The 21,474-nt window shown below is 45.5% G+C and overlaps 1 protein-coding gene and 1 pseudogene across 14 annotated transcripts in view; both read right to left on the minus strand.

Moving 5' to 3' along the window:
* The window catches only part of LOC100342241 (WW domain-containing adapter protein with coiled-coil), a 100,555-nt gene that overhangs the window by 64,595 nt on the left and 14,486 nt on the right, over positions 1-21,474 (minus strand). The window lies entirely within an intron of this gene.
* The window catches only part of LOC138845029 (cyclin-K pseudogene), a 33,631-nt pseudogene continuing 12,157 nt past the window's right edge, over positions 1-21,474 (minus strand).

A 21,474-nucleotide genomic window follows, 5' to 3' on the forward strand; every position in this document is an offset into this window, starting at 1 on the left:
TTATCTCATCCAGGCAGCTCATCCCAGCAGCTCCCAGAACAGACAGGATGCTGGGTGGGGGGACGGGTTGGGGAACAGGTGGCTGTCCTCTAGGAGAGAACTGCAGGAGGTGGGCAGCTAGCCTGTGGCAGGCCCAGGCATGGAGGTGGCTGCGGTGGGACTGCATGAGTGGGGAGCAGGCATGGGGATGGGGTGGAAAGTTGGGGTTGTAGGTGGGCAGTAGCCAGGGGCTGGGGTAAGGAGGCTGGCGGTAGGGCAGGTAAGCAGGCGGTCATAGGCAGAGGGGAGATTGTGGGGAGACAGGTAGTGGAAGAAGGGGACAGGGCACTATAACAGGGGCTCTGGGTCTTCCATCATGGACTACAGGCTCTGGTAGCCCTCTCCAGACATGTAGGAGCTGGGGGTGGACATCCCCATAACAGAGCTGGAGGGAGGCAGGGGCATGGCGGGCTGGAAGAGGAATCTGGACTTTGGGGAGGCGCAGCCACCATGTCTGACAACTAAGCCTGTTCCAAGGTGGTATCAAGAGGCAGTTTTCTGGTCTGGAGGGGCATGGGCTGGTGGCAAGGGCAGGTGAGCAGTCTCAGTTTGGGGATTTTAGGTGGCAGTGGTCCTGCTTTGTTCTCTTTGCGAGAGACAACCATGGCTCGTGTAACCTGCCGGAGCTGCGAAGATTGGCTTCGTGGGCTGCTGCTATGGAGCTGATGGCCGGGAGTCCTCCTACTGGGGCTGCCAGGTCTGGGAGCCTCGGTTATGCTTGTGGCCCTTGCAGTGTGGTCTGAAGAGATGGGGCCTGTGGTGAGAAATCTGTTGTTTCCTCTTGGGAGTAAAGGTCTAGGATCTGGTGGCAGAGGTCTTCCAAAACATCCACAGGGACATCCTGAACAAAATGCTCCCACCATCAAGTCCAATCTTGTGTTTCCAGTTTGCACAAACTTCCTGAAAGATAGATGGCTGCAACTGCTATGACGTCTGGTTCCTACTGCAGTGACAAGGTGGTACAGAGTGTGTCACCTACAAAGGTCTACGGCATTAGAACCAGCTTCTGAATATGGCTTTTATTACTTTTGAGTTGCTCTGCATATCTGAATAGGAACTGGCATATATGTTCTTCCTGTAAGTCAGACTTTATGGTTCGCAGTAAGATTCTCTCTAGAACCATTACCTTATCCTTCGGGACGTCTCCAAACTGACCAAACTGGACACCATTTAAGAAACTACAAGCTGTCTGATCTCACCCTTCTTGGCAGTACTGGTTCTCAGTGGCTGGGTCAAGTCCTCCCGTCTGAGCCACATCTTTCTTAACCAGTACTAACATGCTTCCCTGCGGTCCAGGTCTGCCAGTTACTGAAGGGTTTACATTTTCTTCATTCTACTTCATTTACTGAAGTACACTTGTTCTTTCCAAAAGGTCTCTGAAAATGTTAAGACTCCCCTTGCCTCAGGCATGCCCCTTGGCTAAGTCCCCTTGCCCACTGTGGCCATCTAGGATGTACAATCTCTGTTCTTAAAAGGTGTACTTGAAAGACCCACAGAGAGGGGGGAGAGAAAGACAGAACTCCATGCAGGTCTCCCAGAGGTGGCAGAGACCCAGTTCTTGGGCCATCATCTACTGCCTTCCCAGGCACATTTGCAGGAAGCTGGATCAAAAGCAGAGCAACCAGGACCCAAAGCTGCACTCCAACATGGGAAGCCAGCAGCATCACAAGCAGTGGCTTAACTTGCTTTGCCACAGTACTGGCCTCCAAACATGTTTGCTTAAGACAGCACTGTAAAATATAAAATTGCACTGTGCGCATTTTGTTCTATGGCACCATTAAACACCTGTGAGGTGAAAACCAGGAAGTACACACTTAAAAATACTCTGGAGGGGGCTGGCGCTTTGGTGCAGTGGGTAAAGCTGCTGCCTGCAGTGCCAGCATCCCAAATGGGTACCGGTTCAAGCCCCAGCTGCTCCACTTCCAATCTGGTTTCTGGGAAAGCAGTACAAGATGGTCCAAGTCCTTGGGCCCCTGCACAACCAAGTGGGAGATCCAGAAGAAGCTCCTGGCTCCTGCAGCCAATTGGCGAATGAACCAGCGGATAGAAGACCTCTCTTTCTCTCTGCCTCTACTCCTCTCTCTGTGTAACTCTTTCAAATAAAGAAATCTTTAAAAAAAATTCTGGAATGTGAAATTAGTGTTTTCACTTTTAATAAGTAAATCCATCACAAGCAGAAATTAGTACATGTTCAGTAGCTTAACTTAAATGTTTCCCATACCCAGTACTGAGAGCTATTTCCTAGAACCCGCACTGTGGCACAGGCACGGCAGGTGAAGTCTCTGCCTGTGGCGCTGGCATCCCATATGGGCACCAGCTAGAGTCCTGGCTGCTCCACTTCTGATCCAGCTCCCTCTGCTATGACCTGAGAAAGCAGTGAAAGACGGCCCAAGTGCTTGGGCCCCTGCACCCATATGGGCAACCTGGAAGAAGATCCTGGCTCCTGGCTTCAGATCAGCCCACCTCCGGATGTTGCAGCCATTTGAGGAGTGAACCAGCACACGGAAGTTCTCCATCTTTCCTTCTCAAATAAAATATTCCTAACCTGATACAGAAGACAAATACTGTAACAGGTAGACAACTTGAGAATAAATTGGAAGCTTTAATAACTAGGTGACAAACCACACTACTTTCTACATCCACAAAACCAATTTAAAAAAAAAAAACACAGCACGACTAAAAAGGACTTCTGTTTATCATAGTTTTGAAAATACTTCAACTCAACAAACACAGAGACAATTATTTTTCCCATTTACTCTTTATAAACTAATAATACTCAACGAACCCTGGTGGGAAGTATTCCAAAGGGCTGCACACAAACAAAAGCTACCACACTTTATTACTCCTCTGGCAGGACAGTCTTAAGTTACCACAGGTCAGAACACACGGGAAGTATTTGAAAGCAAAAATTAAATATAGAAAAGTAGGAGATTCTCCTATTTAAGTCTCAACCAACTTATTTGGAAAGGACTTGAGACTATCAAATTCAATGTCATTCTTTAGCAAAAAACAAGGAAAAAGCAAAAGTCAAATGACTGTATGATTTGTTCATACTGAGATCACTAATAATCAGCAAAACCACAATATCCATATTGAGACCAATCTACTGCTCTTCCTACTTCATTTTCTCACTTTGATTCTTTTACCAAAAACCAATGAAATACATACATCCAGACTCAGAAAGCATACTTTAGCAGTCACTGAATCTAGTCAGTACTGAGTATTCAAAGAATTCTGGCTATATGATTCCACTGTAGAGGAAATAAGACCACAGCCAGAGACAAAGGAAGGAAAGGCGATGCCGACACTCACCCTGAAAGTGGCTGCTCCAAATATCTGGGGAAGTAGCTGTGTGCCATACCTTGTCTAGGGAGGGAAGATGTCCTAAGCTAAGCTTCTGTAACTCCTGTCCTGCCCCAGGTATCTTTTATAAACATACTGGACCCAAATGATTCAAAGTGTGGTCCTAAGTCACGTAAGACTACAACTTAAACCCACCAATGCTCTAATGGTTAAGGTATGATGCTGATGAGCCTATAAATATTGTAAGAAACCTGGGTTAGATGCTCAGTTCTCAGAAAATGATTCCCACCGAGCTCGCTGGCGTTAATAAACTTTACATCTTTCACTGTCTCTGATGTCTCTATGAGTGGAGTTTTCTTATCAAGGTTTCTGTAACAATTCGGTGCACTGGCCTGGAACCCCTGCTGTACCCATTAACAAGCACTGGGAGATACACACCCCCACTATGTTCATACAAGGCTGGCCCTTTGAGCCTTGACCGGCAGGACTCAGCTGGGGCCCTGGGGCCCTGGAAAAGCCCATGGCATGCCTCCAGACTCACTCAGGGATCCTAACTCCCTGAGCCATGGCCTGCTCCCCAAGACTAACTCTCCATGGTCAACTGAACAGGACAAATGGACAGCTACTCCTGGACTTCAGGACACGGCTGAATGCCCTGGAGTGCCCAGTACTCAGGCCTGCCTTTGTGTGGAAGCAGGAGACTGATCACCTCCCAGCAATCCTTGTGATTGCTCCTGGTGGGTCCTCACAAGGAGGTACCTGTCTGGTGTTCGTAAGGGAGAAGGGGGGGGGGGTATGAACGTGACTCCACCGCCCTGCGGCTACCTAATCTGAGTCCTCACAGGGAGGTACCTTTCTGGTGTCTGTAAGGTAAAGTGTGTGTGTGAGTGTGTGTGTTATGAACGTTTGTGACTCCACCGCCCTGCGGCTACCTGGTCTGAGCCCTAAGCTGCCCTGCTCTCGGCAAACAGCGACCAGGTGGGTGAAGCGGTTAACGGTCCAGAGCAGTGCCTGTTCAGAGTTCTCTGTCTCTTGCTTTTTGACCCCAACCAAGGGTGGCACATTATGGGAGAATCCTATTCAAAACCAACTGTCTTAGACTGTATGATCAAAAACCTCAAGAAGGTCACAGCATAAAAATATGTTCCAAGTTGGGGTGGGAGAGAGAAAGGCAGTTTGGACTTTTTTCCTCTTTGGTTTGTGGTATGTTAACTCCATCCCTTTGCTGGGAGTGGGGTGGGAGAGGGGAAGAGAAAGGTCAGCTGCCTGTCAGCACGAGGCAGTGCTACTTGGAAGTCTCCTGAATCAAGTTAACAACCCCCAATGGGCTTCTTGTCCGTGACACCCCAGCCTCTGGCCTACAGTCACCCTTGGGACCTGCCTGAACACATCTGTTGTGGAAATGGTCCCAGATATCTGACTGTTGAATGGGTGTCAGCCTGGGGACGCTTGTTTGGTGAAAGACTAGGCTCAAATTCAATTTAAAACCTAGGGAGACAGCACTGATCAATAATCTTGTGCATAAAATTGCCAGAGCAATAACTTCTGTGCTAATTCTATTCAAATGTAATTGGACATTGAGCATGAAGAAATTTCTCTTTAATCACTGCTTTAAAAGAAAAAAAATTTGCTTTGTTACCAGTGGAACTTGTTTTGTTACTAGGTTTAACAGATCCAGCAAAATACCAATGGGTATGGGTAATCAGAACTATTGTTACGGACTATAAGGTAAATCTGACAAGTAAAAAATTTTTCATTTAACTTTTTTTAAAAAAAAAGTGAAGTGAAAAGGCTGACTTAACATGGAAGAGGTGCCAGAGGCCACTGCCCATCCAAGATAAGGGCAGAGCCACCACTGCCACAGCTGCAAGCCTGGGCTCTTCAGAGAAACCTGTGTGGGGTGTGGAGGAGGGAGTGGCCAAAGGCTGTGCAGGGCCAGGAGCCCCAGTTGGCACCAAGCCAGGCATTGTGGAGGGAGGAGCAGGCCCAGGAGCCTGTGACCATTAGGGAGCCTGAGGTGTCTGCCCGTCAGGCAGTGTGGAGATGTGTGGGTCCATGATGTTGCTGCTGTCTGCTGGGCTGCCACATTGCGGGAGCTCAAGAGGTCACAATGTAGGTACACCTGGCAATAACCAGACAGGCAGACCACCCAGACTAGTTCCCCTATATAAACTCCTGGTTATAAACTGCTTTAATTTAGCACCCCCTGGACAGAGTTCTGCGCTGGCAGGCAGGGACAAAGCAAAATCCCTGTGGCCAGGACTCAGTCCCAGTCAAGAGACCAAGGAACATCCAAGATACTCACGGCGTCTCTGGAGAAGCCCCCACTGCCACCACCTCCCTCTGCCAAGGCCAGAAGCCCCTCCCCTACCAGACAATCTACCACCATCTGTTTCACTCCTGCCATAACCTGAGAAACCGGAAATCTGAACAGACAGGGATGCGTCTCCGTTCAGCTCAGAGCCAGCGCCTGCCTCAGTTCTCTGTTCCCAGATGGGGAGAGAGGCAGGGCCGCTGCCTAGGGTGCTGGCAGTGGCAGTGGCAGCAACAGCATCAGCTGCAGCTGACAAACTCTGGGAGAGACTGAATGTGAAAGTCCCACAGGCAGTCACAGCCCCGATGGATCACCAAGGACACTGCTGGCTCACCAACTCATGTATGACCACTGCCAGGGCTTCCTCTACGAGAAGCCCTGAGGACGTCTGGAAACCATCCAAACCTGAGCCCAGCCGCCTTTCTTCCTGCTGGGCCTCCATAGTATGACTGCCTGAAACACCTGTGGTAGGGCTCAGACCTCATGGACCAGCCTCCGCCTGCTCCAGACCGCACCCTCTACCCTGAGGAAAGCAGCTTCCTGTTGGAGGGTAAGCGCCTGGCAGGGTCATGCGTTGGTAACAAATAGAGTCAGGGCCCTCCCGGTGGGCTGGTCGGCCAATGGGCAGAGCTGCCAGCCTTCATCAGAGCCCTGGAAACTGAGAAAGGGATGAAAGGTAAACACCTACATGGACTCGAGTTAGGCTTTCATACACGGAGCTCTGTACCGGGAAAGAGGACTTCTCAGTGCAGGAGGAGAGGCCGTTAAAAACTGAACTGAGATCCTGTGGCTCCTGGAAGCGGTCTGGGAGGCCACAGCTGTTTCTCAGAGGCAACAGGCAGCCATGACGATGACTCAAAGTGTGCCCCAGAGGAAGAGAACTGGGAAAGAGGAGAAAAGGGTATCAAGAGTTCAGACTGATGGTGGCTTCTTCCTGACAAGACGCCTTTCTATCCCAGGTCACTTGGCCCACACCCTGGCTCATCAGCTTCATGAAAACTCACATGGGAAAAACAGCGTTAGAAGCTCTGGGAAACTGGTACTATTATGTGGCTAAGCTCCCCACGCTTTGCAGAAGTGTAACCCAGAGATGCTAAACTTATGCCTGCAACTATGCCGAACAGGAGCCTCCCAGCCGCTGAGAATACAGAGAACCGGACAAAACCTGGAGACAGACTTTGCTGAACTACCACCCAGCACAGGCTACAGACACCTGTTGGTTAGTCTGTACTACTCAGGCTGGGTGGAGGCATTCCTCACCATACAGAGATAGCAGAGAAGTCGCCAGGGATTTGCTGAGATTTTTCCTCGGTACATGAGGCCTACCTCTTCTGGCTCACACAACGGGTCTGCCTTTGCGGCTGAGGTCGCACAAGGACTGGCAAAGGCTCTATCAATTACATGGAAGCGTCTGAGTTCAGGGAAAGCTGAGAGCACAAAGCAGGCCCTAAAGCAAGCCCTGAGTAAGTTCTGTCCGGAGACTCAATTACTTTGGACTTCAGTACTGCTTCTAGTTCTCCTGAATGAGATGCTCACTCTGAACAGGAATCAAGCTCTCACCCTGTGAGTCTGTTTGGTAGCTCCCCACCCCCTAGCCCCATAAAGATCCCTGGAGATAGAAGAGAAATGGAAAATGTAGAAATCCATGCCAAGCTACAGCTCCTGGCCACTCCTACAGCCCAGTTACACCCGTGGGTGTTACATTTCCCATGCCCCTAAGTAATCCAGTGCACCCTCACAGGCCAGGAGACCTTGCATGGGTAAGACCGGCACAGGTGGTACCCCTTAGGCCCACGTGAAAGGGACCCTACCCTGTGCTTCTAACATCTCCCTCAGCCTACAAGTTTGCAGGTACAGACACCTGGACCCATCACTCTCCAGTGAAGACTGCTGCCCCACCTCAGAGTTCTGCCAAGTGGACGGTGACTGGAGATCCTGAAAATCCCCTCAGAGTCACCTCTGAGACCACTAGAAAATTCAACAAGGGACACCTGAGAATTAGGGTCATGCTGTCATTCTATTCCATTTACTAGTAATATTGAACTTGCTGCTGTCCACAGGTCTAGCCAAGATGGCTCCAAGAAAACTGAAATCAGTCACAAAGGCTTGCTCTAGCCATTTTTATGTAAGAGTAATGGGTCTGTCCAGAGGAATTTTTCTATTTCTTAAAGTAGCCAAAAAGGCTTCTAAATGCATTACCAACAAAGTAGGGACAAAGCCAACAGGTGAATTAACAAATAGCCACTGAGAACCTTGGCTTTCCTCACTTCCCAAATGTCCCTTGTCCCAATAACCAAATTCTTCTTATGCTGGTAGCTGAGCAGGCCCGAGTTAAAAGAGGATCCAGCTCATACCCCTACTAGGCAGCCTTGGAATTATGGCAGAGTGGGTACCAGAATAGGAAGAACTGCTTCATAAACCAGCTCTTACAACAAATTATCCAAAGACCTGTCAAACGATGTAGAAGGAGTTGCCAAGTCTTCAGTGGCTCTCCCAGATCAATTAGACTCCTTAGCTGCTGTGGACCTGCAGAACAGGAGGGGACTTGACCTGTTAACTCTAGGAAAGGGGGAAGTTTGCCTTTTCTTAAATGAAGATTGTTGTTTCTATGTCAACAGCTGGGGAGCAGTCAGAGATATGGTCCAACAACTTAACGGGAGGGTCAGAAAAAGCAAAGAAGCAATAGCTAACTCTTGGAGCTTTGGGAATAGTATGTGGAGCTCGGCATCCTGGCTCCTCCCACTGCTCAGATCTCTTCTTGTAGTCTTTCCGGCACTTCTGTTCGGTCCCTGCATCATTACCATGCTAACCCGATTTGTCTCTGCTTGCCTGGAAGCCTAAAGTTCCAAATGCTCCTCCAGAGCTAGCAGCCAGTTAATTTAGAAGATGCACCAGAAGATGGTGCCCCTCAGAATGGTCAAGAGTGGACCAAAGGGGAGCGGAATGTAGAGGAAATATAACCAGAGACAAAGGAAGGAACGCAGACCCGACGCTCACCCTGAAAAGTGGCTGCTCCCAATTCTCTGGTGAAGCAGCTGTGCGCTAAGGTTACCTTGTCTAGGGAGCTCAGCTTCTGTAACTCCAGTCAGAAATCTGCCCCAGGTATCTCTCTCAGAAACATACTGGACCCACCGACCATTGGAAGTGTGGTCCTAAGTCCCATTAAGACTGCAATTTAAACCCACCAGTGCTCTAACGGTTAAGGTATGATGCTGGTAAGCCTATAAATATTGTACGAAACTTGGGTTTGATGCTCAGTTCTCAGGAAATGATTCCCACCGAGCTCACTGGCATTAATAAACTGTTTTCCATGCTCCACTGTCTCTGGTGTCTGTCTGAATGGAGTTTTCCCACCCCAAGTTTCTGTAACACAACGTTTTTCAAGTTTTTATCGTGTAGGTCCTTAACATGATGTTCTGATATGTACCCAAAGTCCAATGAATAAAGTCTTGGAAATAGCACCACACAAAACAAACCAGAAGCCCCGGATGTACTTCCTGGCCTTCCTCCATGGACACCAAAATTATCTGGAAGGATTAGAGAGGGGTAACCTCTAACACGAAGAAACACGGCTGACAAACCAAAACTGGAGGAGTACCCTGACCAAAACTGAGTATCTCCACCTGATCTTGATCAATTCCAAGCCTAAGCAGAGGGGAAGAAACCAAAATGACACAGAATCCTAGCGTCTACAAAATTTCATGCACTGTTAAATCGAAGGATGGCTTTTTAAAAACCACACACATTCTTAAGAATAAGCAGTACTAGGAAAAAATTAGTAACAATTTTTTAAAAGTAAACATTACAATATTCACTCAAGACAAATTCATCTTAAAGAATCCAAAATTCTAGGCCGGTGCCGCAGCTCACTAGGCTAATCCTCCGCCTAGCGGCGCCGGCACACCGGGTTCTAGTCCCGGTTGGGGCGCTGGATTCTGTCCCGGTTGCCCCTCTTCCAGGCCAGCTCTCTGCTGTGGGCAGGGAGTGCAGTGGAGGATGGCTCAGGTGCTTGGGCCCTGCACCCCATGGGAGACCAGGAAAAGCACCTGGCTCCTGCTGGCCGCGGCGGCCATTGGAGGGTGAACCAACGGCAAAAAAGGAAGACCTTTCTCTCTGTCTCTCTCTCTCACTGTCCACTCTGCCTGTCAAAAAAAAAAAAAAAAAAAGAATCCAAAATTCCAAATTTTTTCAAAACACTGGTAAAGAAACAATTTCAGAGCCTATAATTTATTCATTCAAATATCTTCACTTCATTCTTTAGTCACTGAGAATAAGTTTTAACTACTACAAGCAATGAATAATCAGAAAATACAGGAAAATAAGACAGAAGTCATGTGGCTTATATTGTTTCAGATCAAAAATAAGGTGGGATTAAAGAGTTGGGTCTGATCTGCTAAGCAGCCTATGGCTTTTCAGCAAGATGAGAATTCAACCAAGCGACTGTTTGGACTGGAACAGATAGCTCACATGGTTTCACAGTTTTGGTTTCAACACTCCTCAGTTCAAAGGTAAAGTCTGCTCACATAATGGCTGCATTCTCCCTCCCCCACCCCTACAAAATGACCTTTAGCTAACAGAGTCACTTATTTAAACAGCGATTCTGAAGGACAAAGGAAATGGAGACCTACACATGAGAACTTCTAGGGATGCACAAGTGGCTTGCACCGGGCTATACTTGGAAAAGGCCACCACTCACCACCACAAAATCCCCTATTATTCTATCTAATATACTATGGAAACTAAAACATTTAAGGAAAGCACAGTAAAAAATCAGCAAAAGTTTGAGATGTAGGATTTTAAATGATTTCATTCAAGTATATACATATCTTATAGGTTTATAATAAAGCAACCGACACTAGTCTAACAAGTAAGGCTACTTAAGGGATTAGTCATAATAGTTTGCAATTAACACACCAACCATGTACACAATTTGTCAAGTTTATAAACTAATTGATCATATATTTTCTTAGAAAGTCTGAATAAATTATGCACTTTGTAAGTTGTACAAAAATACTAAAACAATTAGCTAGAATTCATATAAAGATTTGCTCATTTATTTGAAACACAGAGCATCAAAGAGGCACAGAAAGAGACATCTTCGATTTGCTAGTTCACTCTTCTAAATGACTACAATATCCAGGGATACACCAGACCAATCCAGGAGCAAACTCCTCTGCCATACAGGTGGAAGTGTTCCAAGCACTTGCACCATCACCCACTGCCTTCCCAGTCACATAAGCAGAAGTTCAATCACAAATGGAGCAGCCAGAACTCTGATATGGAATGCAAGCATGTTGCAAGTGGTGGCTTAACCTGCTGCACCACAATACCAGCCCCATAAGAGTTAATCTTGTAATTTCACTCTAATTTTAAATGCAAATGGAAAAAACCTGACATCAACTCTCTAAAGGTTACTGCCCCGCATTTCTGAATATATCAAATGGCATATAAAACAGGAATTTATTGACCACCTACATTTATAAGCCAGACTGATAATAAAATCACTACCTACCCTGCAAACCATCTATGTAAATAATTACAAAGTAGAAAAGAGATTAAGTTCCAAGAATGCTTCATAAAATCAGCTGTTATTCTGAAGGAGAAAGGTAGGTAGGTAGGAGTGGACAAAAGATCATTTTGTGACTTTGAACAGCCCTTATCTCAACTGTTGAGAAACAGTTTTGTTTTGTTTTTTTTTCTGTGCAAACTGTTGAACTCTTCATAGTATAGAGTTGGTCTTCTGTGTATAAAGTTAATTGAAAATCGATCTTAGTGGAGATGGGAGAGGGAGAAGGAGAAGTGGTGGGAGTGTGGATGGGAGGGTGGGTATGCCGGTACTTACAAAACACATGAAGTTTGAATTCTTTAAACAAAAGGTTTCTTTGGGGGTGAGGGGAGACCATTATGGCTTGAAAATCCATACAAAGTGACCATAGCACAGAGATGTTCAGGGTTCAGAGCTTCTCACTGGGGCAAGTGGTGGATTTAGCGACAGGAGACTTGAAAGAATGAGAACTTCAGACTTTCAGTAATGGTGATTCAGAACATTTTAACTCCTCAAATCTTCAAGATGCATACAAAAGCAGAAAATCTGGCCTGAGGGGCCAACTTCCATGCATCAGAGAACAACGCTTTCATTGCCGTGTCCTCCGAATACAATGGATGTGACGATTACCCGCATAAGGATGTGAGGAAAACATATTCATCTGGACAATTTTGTTTCAATGCAACATAATCAAGACCTGAAAATTCAGGCTTAAAATAAAGGACATGTATTTAACTTTGTAGTCGAACATTTTCACTCAGGCAGAAAGGGGTAAGGAAGATGACGTGCAGAAGGCAAGGCCAAGTGAGATTAAGGCTCCCGAGAACCCAGCAGAAGGAATCAAGGACAGTGTCCCCAATATTAGGCAAAGACAGGAACAGGCTTAGGAGTATCCACTGAACACAAAAGTGGTGGCTGCTCAACGAACAGACATATTTGGGCTTGAAATCAAAGGAGTGACAGAAGCTTTGGATACCTACCTACAACCCCCCCCCCAAAAAAAAAAAAAGCAGCCATCTAATAGTTCTAAAAGGAATGAAGTCAAAAACAATTACAAAAGCAGAATGGATGGGATGACTGTAAAGGCTATCTTCAGACAAAAAAAAAATACCTAAGCAAAAGTTAAGAGAATACAATTAACAGTTACAAAGAGACTGAGGAAATTTTACATCTAAAGACCAAAGAGAAAAAAAAAAACCTAGGAAAGGCAGAGTAAGCCACTGCCCACACAGGCAGGCCAGTTCAGATTCCAGTCACTACAGTTCTAGCTACTAATGCTCCTGGGAAGCAGCAGATGCCAGCTCACATACTTGAGTCCCTGCCCTCATGCGGGAGACCACAACTGGGTTCCTGGCTCTTGGCTTTGGCCTGGCCCAGTCCTGGCTGCTGCAGTCAGTAGGAGAGTGAACCAGCAGACGGAAAAATATCTGTCACTCTGCCTTTCAAAGAAATCCATCTTTTCTAAAAATAGGGACACCACTTTAAAAAAAAATTCTAAAGGCTCTCAAGCTGGGAGGGAAGTGCAAAGCAGAAAATGGACCTCCCACTGGATCTCTACCTATAAACAGAACTGGGCAAACAATGAACGATAATGAAAAGTACCTTCAGGGAAAAAAATGCCCAAGGATAAATGTTTTTATCTACCTGGAAAACCATTCTTCAGACATGTCCCCACATACAGTCTCAGAAAATCATCCACAAAAACAGCTACACATCTTTTTGCAAATGTGAAGACAGGACACATAAAGCAAACAACACTTTACAAGTGAGAAATGAAATCAAGTATATTAGAAATTAATTCCACCTGTCAGAGAAAGGCAGCTCAAGTAAAGTTGATATAAAAGCTTTGTATTTCATATTTATTATTATTAAGACCCTGGCCTATGAACAGAGATCTCCATAACATCTGAAGACTTGAATATCCAAAGATTTTCACAACTAACAAAGTATCCAGATGAGGAGAAAATCTTAATTCCAAAACCCATAAAAACTAGATTTAACAAAAGAAGGACAAACAATAATATTTGGCAGATTTAAAACACCCTTCTGAACAGATGTGGCCTAACAGGAGACAAATCAAAACTGAAATCACATTTAGAATTTTTAAAAAATGACATCACTCTTCAAGCCTGCCTCAAAATCTATGCAGCATGAAGAAAGCAGCAAAGCTTAAAAAAACTTACATGCTAACAAATAAAACTGGTCTGGGTAAAAAACTAAACAGGAAACTGAGGGCCTGATATTTTATTCCATTTTTCAAAAACAGTCAATACTGGTAGTTCTATGAAAGTTGTATTTTAAAATTACACAAACATATAAAATTATTAATCCTAGAGTTCCAAAAAGTGCAGTTTTACAAGTAAACCCTTAGTACTAGCAGCTTCTATGCTGTAAGTGCCTCCTAACAGCAGTTTCAGATGTGTGTGTACTGGTACATATGATTTATGTTTACAGGAACAGCAATCAGCACAAACCCCAGAGGGAGGGCAGAGGGCGACAGACCCTCACTCTGCAGCCTATCACACCTCCAGAGCCATCCCCACCACAATGCAGACACTTCTATGCAAAACAGCTCTTCACAAGCCAACCATAAAGACATTTTATTCATCATTCTTCCTACCCAAAATCCTCCAAGACATGTTTTACTAGTATGTTTTTTTTTTTTTGGGGGGGGGGGCTACCAGCAGATAGGTGCTCTATGTCCATCTGTCTTTCACATAAATAATCAACTCTCAAGCAAACTTGGCAGAGGACCAGTCTAATACCCATAGTCTTAATGATTAAATGCATTCTTTACCGTCTAGTACAGAGTTCCTCCATTCTCTGGTACTCTCCCTGTATCTGCAGTGTATGAGTATTTAAGTCAAACTTGCACATCTATCCCAAAACTCCTTGAACTACAAACTGCTAGATATGGGTAAGTGTCCCGAGTTTGTCCTAACAGCTCTCATCTGCCAACTGCCCAGCATTCCCTGCCAACTCTACAGGAAGAAGCCCTAGTTGACACCTAGGGCTGCTGATCTCAAAACAGTAGCTTTTATTTGAAAGTCAGAAAGAGACAGCTTGATGGGTGAGATCTTTCATCCGCTGACTCACTACCCAAAATGCCTGTAACATCCAGGGCTGGGCCAGGGCAAAGCCGGGAGTCAGGAACTCAAGCCAGGTCTACCACAAGAGTGGCAGGGACCCAACCTCTTGAGCCATCACCTGCTGCCTCCCCCAGGGGGTGGGAAGGAAGCCAGAAGCTGAAGAATACAGGCCCTCCAATACAGATGTGGGTGTCCCAAGCTCTGCTGAACTGCTATGCCAAATGACTATTTCCCAACACTTTATGATCAGAAGAATAAGGGTAAACCTAATCATTTGTTGCATTACGGTTCAGGACCTTAACTAAGTGCTTTAAAATTGTTGTATACATCTAATTACATTAAGCCTCAGGACATTCATATGGTGCAGACACAAAAACCCAGGGATGTGCCTACTGTCATCTAACTCTAGGCACCTGGACTTAAGCTAACTGAAAGAACACTTCTCTCCCAAATTATGAATACAGGCAGGCATCACTATTCCCTGAGCACTAGAAGTACACAGTCACTCCTCTCACACTCACACTGTCTACAATGAGTACCTGCTGAATCCACTATGCAAATATTAAATACAAGAATATCAAACTTTTATCAAACACTCGAGACAATCCTAGTTACCTTATGTCATAAAAAAACCCATCCCTTCAGGATACTATGATTGACTGACTCTAAATGACAGGATGCGCGGGAATTTCATTTTTCCTCCATTCTGTTTCCTACGTTTTCTATAATGAACATGTACCAACAAAGAAAAACTTCAGTACAGACAGCATCATGTGGCCCACGGACTCATCCAAACAGCGTTGCATAAACATGGTACTGCAGAAATCGAACACGTAAAATTTTCTTTAGAGAAATATGAGGATATGTCAAACAAAGCTAGACAGTATTCTTCAGAACTATACTGTCCCATCCAGGGGCCACCACCAATCACATGCTGCACACCGGACACACTCAATGTGGCCAAGCAAAGCTGTAACATGCTGTAAATGCAAAATACACACTACATTTTAAAGATTCTGCACAAAAAAAGAAATGTGAAACTCCTTATCAATTACATGTTGAAATGATAATACTTTGGACAGGTCAGGCTGAAAACCACTAAAATTCACTGTTTAAATGACGCTACTAGAAGAGCCCACAGTTTGCACTAATGGCTAACACTATTTCACTGGACAGTGCTGCTCCAGGACCAAATGCTTCAGATGAGGCCAGCAGCAGGGGCACCATCTGGCCATCTCATTAAAAAACAGATCCCAGAAGTGCTGAAACAGACTGTGCATTTTAACAAGCCTCCCAGAGGATCAACATACACCTTTACGACTGAGAGGACTGTGACAGAATCCCATGACTTCCCTGAATCATGACAATCTTTTAACATACCTATTTACTGAAATGCTACGAGGTGTCAGGGCCTTCCTAGACATCAGAAAACAAGGTGGATAAAGTAGATGTAAAAATAAATTCACTACCTGTTTTTAGTGGAGCCTGCATTCCACAGAAGACAAATACAGAAAGAAAAAGTTCTCTAACACTTGTTTAAATCTGTTCAAATATAACTGATGTATCATGGAAGAGTAACACTTCTGTGCAATTTCACAAGCTATGCAGGAATTTACAACAGTCAAGACACATCTCAAACATCTGCCAGCTATCTTGTTAGCTCATGCTGAGTTCCCAGTCACATCATGGTGACAACTTCCTGTAAGATTTTAGATAAGCATCTATCCATCATTTCCTAATAACTTACAGTGTTTCAACCCTTCCAATGGAACCCTCTTCCACAAGAAGAGTGCAGGTCATTTTCAGGGTAAAGTACCACTTATTGCAGTGCTGAAGTATTCCTTAACCATCTATTATGTACAAGAGCACTTTAAGAAGATGCTGAAAAAGGGGCTGGCATCATGGCGCAGGTTAATACTCCACCTGCGGCGCCAGCATCTCAGATGGGTGCTGGTTCTAGTCCCAGCTGCTCTTCTTCTGATCCAGCTCTCTGCTGTGGCCTGGGAAGGCAGTAGAGGATGGCCCAAGTCCTTGGGCCCCTGCACCCATGTGGGAGACCCAGAGGAAACTCCTGGCTCCTGGCTTCAGATCTGGTGTAGCTCCAGCCGTTGTGGCCATTTGGGGAGTGAACCAATGGAAGGAAGAACTTTCTGTCTCTCCCTCTCACCGTTTGTAACTCTACCTCTCAAATAAATAAAATCTTAAAAAAAAAAGACCCTGGAAAAACAAACAACAGAACTGACAACACAGGACAGGGATTTGACCTTGCAGTTGAGACACCCATATTCCACACCCACACCAGAGTATCTGGGTTTAAGTGCAGTTTCCTGCTAACACAGACCCTGGGAGGCAGCAGGTAATGACTCAAGTAACTGCGTCCTTCCCGCCTATGTGGAGACTGAGTGCGGTTCCTGGCTCCTGACTTCAGTCTAGTGCAGCCCTAGCTGCCGTGCTTGAGGAGTGAAGCAGTAGATGGGCGCAATCTAGCTAGATTATCTGAGTCTTTAGAAAACCCATAAAGCACATAGTCCACAAACCTGAAGACCTCCTCATAGAAATATATGCTGCACAGGTAAAGCTGCCGCCCTCAATGCAGCACCCATACGGGCACTGGTTCTCCTGGCTGCTCCACTTCCAGTAGAGTTCACTGCCCGGGAAAAGCAGCAGAGAATGGCCCAATTACTTGGGCCTCTGCTATCCACGTGGGAGACCTGGAAGAAGCTCCTGGCTTTGGCCTGGCCCAGTCCCAGCCAGCACAGCCAGCTGGAGAGTAAACCAACAGGTGGAAGATGCCTCTGTTTCAATTCTTTCAAATAAATAAATAAAGCTTGAGAAAAACCTATGCTACTTTTTAAAAATCATGTCCTTGTCTTTTCCTAATGAGTCACTGACAATTTTGAGTACTGCAGCTCTAAACTCTGCTTCTCACACACCGGTGATGCAGTTTGCACAGCATGGTGACTTTCGCATCACAGCAGATGTAACTGTCAACAAAAGCAACAGAAGAGAGGACAGTGATGGCAGCTGCAGAGTGGTCAGGAAGTGCAGTGAGGGGCAACATTCAAGCAGGCACACGCTTGAGAGTGAGACGCAGCACCAGACCATGAAGAAGCTCAAGAAAGCAGCATAGCACGCAGAACCCTAAGAGAACAAACTTGTTGGCAGGGTCAGGACAGACAGGGCAACACAAACAAGAAGGAACAAGAGCCTGAAGACCCAGACACTGGGTTACACAGGGCCCTTGGGCTCGGTAAGTAACGGTCACTAGAAGGCTGTGTGGGTGATGTGAGCCAATGGGCAGTTTACCTGCAGTGCTCTGCTTGTCACCTGGGGAAATTCAAAGGCACTTCAAAAACTTTGTGGGACAGTTCGGGATACCAGCGGCAGACTCAACACACCAGCGCTGGAAGGCGAGGTGAGCCGAACCTCAATAGCCCAAGACACCGGCAGGAAAGCCGAAAGAGGAGATTAGAGAGAACGACCCCGGGGGGAAAAGTTCACCAGGCTAACTAGAAGAGAGAGAGAGAGAGAAAAAAAAGTGACTGATACAGACACGGGTTTCTCTCTCTCCGCTCACCTCTCAAAGGCGAGCAACAAAGAGCAGGCGCCATCTTGGACATACGTCATAAGCAGAGCGACCTCAGGTCTGCACCGGCCCTGAGCCTAGCAGAAAAACCTGACTCTGGGCGGGGCGAATTAACAGATTAGGACCTAGCAAATCTGTGGTGCTACTGAACTGAGACTGTGAAAAAAGAGATGGTGGGGGAGAGAACTCACGGAATTCACGTGAGTACTCTCCAGAGAAGCTACAATTCCATAACTGTGGCAACCCAGTGGGAGACTGAAGGAGAATTTGAGCCCACTCTGAGCGCAGAACAGATTCCCTGTGTGGTCCTTGGGAAAGAGCTTCTGATCTCTGGCTCCTGTGGGTATATCATTTGCCTGCTAACTACCTCCAACTTCGTTCAGCTGTGCGAAATTACTTCCCTTTTGAATCAAAAAAAAGAAAGAAAGAGAGAGAGAGAGATCTACCACGCCTAACCTGGGAGTGTCACCTTTGGCACACCAAACAGAGCTCTCAGGCCACACCCGTCTCAAGCCTCTAAGGCTCCATCAAAAACAGACAGTCCACTTAATCTAGAGTCATAGTGTAACAAGAAAAAGCACCACAGTGAAGAAACCAAATATCTCCAATATGCCAAATAAAAAACGCAAAAACCGAGGTAATAAAAACAAGGAAGTCACTATGATGCCCCAAAATGAAAAAGACACCCCAATTCAAGATTATGAAGATGATGAGATAGAAGAAATGCAAGAAGCAGATCTCAAAAAATTGATAAGAACATTAAGAAGTTCTCAAAAACAAATTCTTGAACTACAGAAATCCTTAATGGACAAGATAGAAAATCTCTCTCATGAAAATGAAACATTAAGGAGGAATCAAAATGAAATGAAACAACTAGTACAACAGGAAACTGGGATAGTGACGAGAAATCATAATGAAGTGAATAATTCAATAGATCAAATGACAAACACATTAGAGAGCCTTACAAACAGAATGGGTGAAGCAGAAGAGAGAGTATCGGACTTAGAAGACAGAGAACAGGAAAGGATACAGTCAGACCAAAGAAAAGAAGAGGAAATTAGAAATCTAAAACATATTGTTGGGAATCTTCAGGATACTATTAAAAAACCCAACATTCGCGTTCTAGGAGTTCCTGAAGGCATGGAGAGGGAGAAAGGATTAGAAGGCCTTTTTAGTGAGATATTAGCAGAAAATTTCCCAGGTTTGGAGAAGGACAGAGAAATTCTAGTACAGGAAGATCATAGAACCCCTAATAAACACGACCAAAAGAGATCCTCACCACGACACGTTGTAATTGAACTCTCCACAGTGAAACATAAAGAAAAGATCCTAAAATGTGCAAGAGAGAAACGTCAGATTACTCTCAGAGGATCTCCAATCAGACTCACAGCTGACTTCTCATCAGAAACCCTACAAGCTAGGAGGGAATGGCGAGATATAGCCCAGGTACTAAGAGAGAAAAACTGCCAGCCCAGAATATTATATCCTGCAAAGCTATCATTTGTGAATGAAGGTGAAATAAAGACTTTTCATAACAAACAGAAATTGAAAGAATTTGTCGCCACTCGTCCAGCCCTGCAAAAGATGCTTAAAGATGTGTTGCACACAGAAACACAGAAACACGGTCATCAATATGAAAGAAGGGCCGGCGCTGCGGCTCACTAGGCTAATCCTCCGCCCAGCGGCGCTGGCACACCGGGTCCTAGTCCCGGTCGGGGCGCCGGATTCTGTCCCGGTTGCCCCTCTTCCAGGCCAGCCCTCTGCTGTGGCCAGGGAGTGCAGTGGAGGATGGCCCAGGTGCTTGGGCCCTGCACCCCATGGGAGACCAGGAAAAGCACCTGGCTCCTGGCTCCTGCCATCGGATCAGCGCGGTGCGCCGGCCGCAGCGCGCTGGCCACGGCGGCCATTGGAGGGTGAACCAACGGCAAAAGGAAGACCTTTCTCTCTGTCTCTCTCTCTCACTGTCCACTCTGCCTGTCAAAAAAAAATAAATAAATAAATATGAAAGAAGGTAAAGGAAGGAAACCTCACAGCAAAAGATCACAGGGAATTCAAAGCATATATTAGAACTTATCTTTGACAAACGGCAGGGCAAAGTTACCACTTATCGATAGTCACATTGAATGTTAATGGCCTGAACTGTCCAGTTAAAAGACACAGATTGGCTGATCGGGTTAAGGAACAAAACCCATCTATTTGCTGCTTACAAGAAACACATCTTTCCAACAAAGATGCATACAGACTGAAAGTGAAAGGCTGGAAAAAGATATACCATGCCAACAGAAATGAAAAAAGAGCGGGTGTAGCCATCTTAATATCGGACAACATAAACGCTACCACAAAAACTGTTAAGAGAGACAAAGAGGGACACTATATAATGATTAAGGGATCAATTCAACAATTATCAATGTATATGCACCTAACTACAGGGCACCGGTTTATCTAAAAGATTTGTTAAGGGACTTAAAGGGAGACTTAGACCCCAATACAATAGTACTGGGGGACTTCAATACTCCACTCTCAGAAATAGACAGATCAACAAGACAGAAGATCAACAAGGATACAGTAGATTTCAATGACACTATAGCCCAAAGGAATCTAACAGATATATACAGAACTTTCAATCCTACAGCTAAAGATTTTACATTCTTCTCAGCAGTACATGGAACCTTCTTTAGGATTGACCACATACTAGGCCATAAAGCAAGTCTCAGCAAATTCAAAAGAATTAGAATCATACCATGCAGCTTCTCAGACCATAAAGGAATGAAGTTGGAAATTAGCAACTCAGGAATCCCTAGAGCATACGCAAACAAATGGAGATTGAACAACATGCTCCTGAATGAACAATGCGTCATAGAAGAAATTAAAAGAGAAATCAAAATTTTTCTGGAAGTAAATGAAGATAACAGCACAACATACTAAAACTTATGGGATGCAGCAAAAGCAGTGTTAAGAGGAAAGTTTATATCAATAGGTGCCTACATCAAGAAATTGGAAAGGCACCAAATAGGTGAGCTTTCAATTCACCTGAAGGATTTAGAAAACCTACAGCAAACCAGACCCAAATCTAGTAGGAGAAGAGAAATAATTAAAATCAGAGAAGAAGCCGGCGCCGTGGCTCAATAGGCTAATCCTCCACCTTGCGGCGCCGGCACACCGGGTTCTAGTCCCGGTTGGGGCGCCGGATTCTGTCCCGGTTGCCCCTCTTCCAGGCCAGCTCTCTGCTGTGGCCAGGGAGTGCAGTGGAGGATGGCCCAGGTGCTTGGGCCCTGCACCCCATGGGAGACCAGGAAAAGCACCTGGCTCCTGGCTCCTGCCAGGATCAGCGCGGTGCGCCGGCTGCAGCGGCGGCCATTGGAGGGTGAACCAACGGCAAAAGGAAGACCTTTCTCTCCCTGTCTCTCTCTCTCACTGTCCACTCTGCCTGTCAAAAAAAAAATCAGAGAAGAAATCAACAGGATTGAATCAAAAAAAAAAAAATTACAAAAAATCAGCCAAACGAGGAGCTGTTTTTTTGAAAAAATAAACAAAATTGACACCCCATTGGCCCAACTAACTAAAAGAAGAAGAGAAAATACACAAATCAATAAAATCA

This window comes from Oryctolagus cuniculus, chromosome 13 (genome assembly GCF_964237555.1).
Source record: "Oryctolagus cuniculus chromosome 13, mOryCun1.1, whole genome shotgun sequence".
Lineage (NCBI taxonomy): Eukaryota > Metazoa > Chordata > Mammalia > Lagomorpha > Leporidae > Oryctolagus > Oryctolagus cuniculus.